The sequence below is a fragment of the Beta vulgaris genome, chromosome 3 (assembly GCF_026745355.1).
Source record: "Beta vulgaris subsp. vulgaris cultivar EL10 chromosome 3, EL10.2, whole genome shotgun sequence".
Lineage (NCBI taxonomy): Eukaryota > Viridiplantae > Streptophyta > Magnoliopsida > Caryophyllales > Amaranthaceae > Beta > Beta vulgaris.
Window position 1 is genome coordinate 36,238,744 of NC_079204.1, and position 4,829 is coordinate 36,243,572.

General features: G+C 33.9%; 1 non-coding gene across 1 annotated transcript; it reads left to right on the top strand.

Annotated features, from left to right (window-relative positions):
* Positions 1-448: 448 nt before the first annotated feature.
* Positions 449-555, top strand: LOC125496211 (small nucleolar RNA R71). The gene has a single exon (XR_007272908.1). It is a non-coding gene; the product is annotated as a small nucleolar RNA R71 (small nucleolar RNA).
* The last annotated feature ends 4,274 nt before the right edge of the window (positions 556-4,829 follow it).

The window sequence follows — 4,829 nt, forward strand, 5'->3', positions numbered from 1 at the left end:
CAAGAGAAATTAGGATGGTTTCTCCAGCCTGGATTATAAGTATTAGAATAGGGATCATTTTGTGGGTGCTTATTAAAATTAGAAACATATTGAGCTTGCTCCACATTAGCACATTCAGCAGTTAAATGAGCACCTCCACACAAATTACATGGCATAGTAGTAGACATAGAATTGACATTACTCATTTTAGTAAACAAATTAACTAAGTTGTCAACTTTTGCAATTAACATGTTAATTCCTTCTACTTCATACATACCAGCAGCATTCTTTGCTTTACCCCTATTATTAGACCAATGATAATTATTAGAAGCCATCTCTTCAAGTAACCTATTAGCTACTTCAGTAGTTTTAATTACCCATTATTGCACCTCCGGCGGCTGCATCTATAGTTATCCTAACAGATTCATTAAGACCATTATAAAAAGTTTGCACAAGCAACCAATCAGGAACACCATGATGAGGACATTTACGTTGTAAATCTTTAAACCTTTCCCATGCTTCATATAAAGACTCCCCATCAAGTTGAACAAAACTAGTTATATTATTTCTAAACTTAGCAGTTTTTCCTGGGGGAAAATATTTACTAAGAAAAGCTTGAGATAATGTAGCCCATGTTGTAAATAAATTAGGTGGATTAGATTTTAACCACATTTTAGCTTTATCTTTAAGTGAAAACGGAAACAACCCAAAGTCGAATAACATCGTCAGTCACTCCATTTAACTTAACAGTATCGCATTTTTCAAGAAAAGTGGTTATATGTTCATTAGGGTCTTCATTATCTAGGCCACTAAATTGGTCTTGTTGAATTATTTGAATTAAAGCAGGGCGAAGCTCAAAATTATTAGCAGAAATAGTAAGTCTTACAATACTTGAAGGGGCTCCACTAGCATTCGGCATTGCGTAGTCACGTAGTGGCTTTTCGTTGTTGTTATCTCCTATCTCTAATGGTTTATTATCAGATTCTTCAGAGAAGATGTACTCCAAATCAAAATCTGGCAGCTTTTGTATTTGCTCCAACCTCTTTTGTTTCCTTAGTGCACGAGCTGTTTTTTTAAAACTCGGAATCAAAAGAAACCAAAGCACGATTAGTACGTGGCATACACTAATAAATATCAGAAAGATTGAACTTAAATTAATAATTCTGTGAGCAAAAGATAAGAAGCACAACTACTAGTGATCAAGAAAAGAAACTAATTATTAAGAAATTCTAATAGTGCTAACTCAAGAACACAAAGATATCACTAATCAAACGTTTGTGAAAGGGGATAAAAGAAACAAAATTATAAAGAAAAATAAAACAAGTGCTAACAAGAAAATAAAGTCTAAACTAATATTAAAAATCCCTCTAGTATGATATTGAACTATTGCCTCCCCGGTAACGGCGCCAAAAACTTGGTCGGTCCTAAATGTACCTTAAAATTCAACAAGTATACGGGTCAATTAAAATAAATATAGGGTAAGCAAGATATCGTTTCCCACAAGGAGGTCTATATTCAACTACCAAATTAAGAGATACTAATATTATCTAGACGATCCGAAAATAGTGATTGTTGGTGATAAACTAGACTAATAAAATAAGAACTATACTAATTCTAACACTAATGGGTAAGAATCAAATATGAGAAACAGTTCCAGGACTTAGATTTCGCCAATTACTTTCTACAATGAAATTAAACTAATTGCTGGGTTAAAGACTATTGTATTGCAATGATCGAATTTCCTAATTTATATTATCTCCTCTTCCAAGGTAGAAAACGTATATTTATAATAACTTTATGCCTACTTCCGTGGTCGTAAACATTACCATAAACTCATTACGAACAAGAAATTCATGTAAATAATCACCCCAAGTGTATAACTATTCCTAAAATTATACTACTTGACGTGTGATAATTCCACGAACTAATATTGAAAGTTCACTCCCGCTACTAATCCAATACCTTAAACATATAATCAACTGGCCAAATCAATTATACGAAATCAAACCAAAATTATCAAATTGCAATTGAAATAGATAAACCCAAACAACTAATTCAATTCATTGACAGAATTTAAATGACTACATCTAGCCCTAGAACAAAGAAATTTAGCTAGACATAAAAACCAAATCAAACAAACCAATTGAAACTAAAAATCTGAAATTAAACATAATAATTAAACATAAACTAAGAGAAGAGATAAAGAAACTCCAGATTCAGATTGAAGAATCAGATAAAACGCCCTTGCTCCCGCGCTGGCATCTGACCTCGTCTCTCTACGTTGCTGCTTCTGGTTTTCTTCCTCCGTCGTCTGTTGTCTGCTGTTCTCCGTTCTTTTTCTTCTCTCCTCCGTGTATATATGCAGCCCCCCTTTTAGTCTTAGGTTTGTTTTTTTTCTTTATTCCCCACGTGTGTTCTGTGGGTCTTTGGCCCAGCAATAGGTTTTTCTTCCTTTGTGATTTCTTATTTTCTTTCATTGTTTTGCAGCGTGATCCTTTCTTTTGGGCCTATAACCCCTTTTTCCTTTCTTTCTTTTATTTCTTCTTGCAAATTCTTTTCACCTATAAACAATTCAATAAGGTAATAAACAATTGGGCTCCAAACTAAAGTATTTGCATAGTAACACAAATCACTGTTATAAATATTTATAAACCAAATTGGCATATATAAGTAGTATTAAAATCAAGCAAGTAATTTCTTGAGCGTATCTCTCATATTTTAAATCAACTTTGTAACTCAAGTAACTTAACTGTTATAATATTAAAATATGAGAAGAAAACATATTATAAGTCTCAAAACTTATACTAAAAAGTAATATAACAGGCAGAAATCATATATGAAATAGAGCCTTATCACATATAAAACCACTTCTCATCAATGTGGATGAGGTTGAAAAAATATCAATAAACCTTGGTTGCCCTCCCTTTAATTGTGGTTGTTGTAACATACATAGAGTCTAAATAAGCCTTATAGTCTGATTTTCAAGCTTTAATTTTGACGCATTGGATTAGTGTGTGGTCTTATGCTCCTCCTTTTCATAGGTCACCACACAGTAGTTGGACCCACACCTAATTTGTTTGCAAGATCTCTTAACCATGTTCTATCTCTAGTTGCTTGTGAGAGCAAAATCTCAGCCATTTGTTGCCTTTGTCCATCGCTCAACCAAGGTCGAGGATGATACTCATCAAATACAATGACCTCTTGGTTTGTGATGTCTTCCATGATTTGATGCACCCGAGACCAATAACCCTCTCCACCTAAAAAATCCGGGTTAAGTGAAAACAAAAGCAATATATGAGAGAATGAAGGAAGTATTGCCAAATGAAAATGTTGTCAAGATTTAGTTCTACTGTATATGTTGTTTTGAAGTTGAATTTTAAGTTTTCCAGCCAACAACAACTATTGTAACTACGGTGGAAGTTTTTAGATGTGGAGGGGAACTGAAATTTCCCTCAGTATTGTAATGTAAAAATGCGCTAGTCATTTAGCACTAATGTATTGATTGCCTTTTTCCCAAAATTCTCCCATGTGCTGTCGGTTTATCTCTCCTTTATGTTTTTATTTACTTTTTGTATTTCTTACTCCCCATTATTTAAAATTCATGTCCTCTCTCTCATACTTTTTCACTTTTTTCCATGTTTATAACCCAAAGCAATTAGTGTAGATTAAATTGGAACACATGTAGTATATTGAAACCAAAGATATTAGTTTTCTAATGTAACTAATAGCTATTAGAAAGGTGATTACATTGAATTACAAAAATAGTACTTCATCCATTCCTAAATAAGTGTTACATTCACTTTTTTACATAACCCAATGAGCTTATTTGATGCACAAGTAAGAATTATAAAAAGTTAATATTTTAAAATTAGTAAATTAACAAGATCCTACTTTATATAATAGTGAGAAAGTAGAGTCAAAGTTAGCTGATAAATAGTGTCAATGTACCTAATATAATACTTAGTTTAGGAACGGATGAACCATACCATTTACCTTTTCTTCTTCTTGTCCTTCTCAGTTTCCTGTTTGTTGTGTGTGCATGTGCTTATTTTAAATTTCTTCACACTTTACTACTTCCCTCACAACAACTATGCCATGTGATTCCAACCTTTAACCCTTAGTCCTGGGTTTCATTCCAAAAGCAATTCGGAGCAGCACAATAATACGAAAGTACTCCCTGCGTTCCAGAATACTCTTCGCACTTTCCTTTTTTATTTGTCCTAAGATACTCTTTACACTTCTATTTTGGAATATGACACACTATTATTTTAATCACTGTACCTTTTAACTATTGGCCCACACTCTCTTTCTCCTCCGAATAAAATAATACCACTCTTATTACCTACCACTCTAACCATGATCCACGTTCTCTCTCCTCAAAATAAAACAAGACTACTTTTATTAACTACTAATGTCTATCACATCTACTTTTTAATAAAATAACAATTGATAACCAAACAACTTATCATCTAAAAATACGTACCTTGATAAGTGACAAGAGTATTATGGGACGGAGGGAGTAATACTTTTTATGGTTTTTTCACCAAGTACCCCCGAATTTTCAAAAAATTCACCAGGTAACCCCCATGTTTTTAAAATTCACACGGTACCCCTCAGTTTTTTGTAAATACACCCAAATACCCTTAATGACTAACGGTTTTAACCATCGTTATTGATTAACACTAATTAACCCCTAATTAACCTAATTAAACCCTAAAACCTAACTCCTAACTAACCCTAACCCTAACCACCACCCAACCCCCTCCCCCTCCCCTACCCCCACAACAGCCTGACCCCCTCCCCCACGCTCGCAGCAGCATGACCCCCCTCCCCCAACCCACGTAGCAACC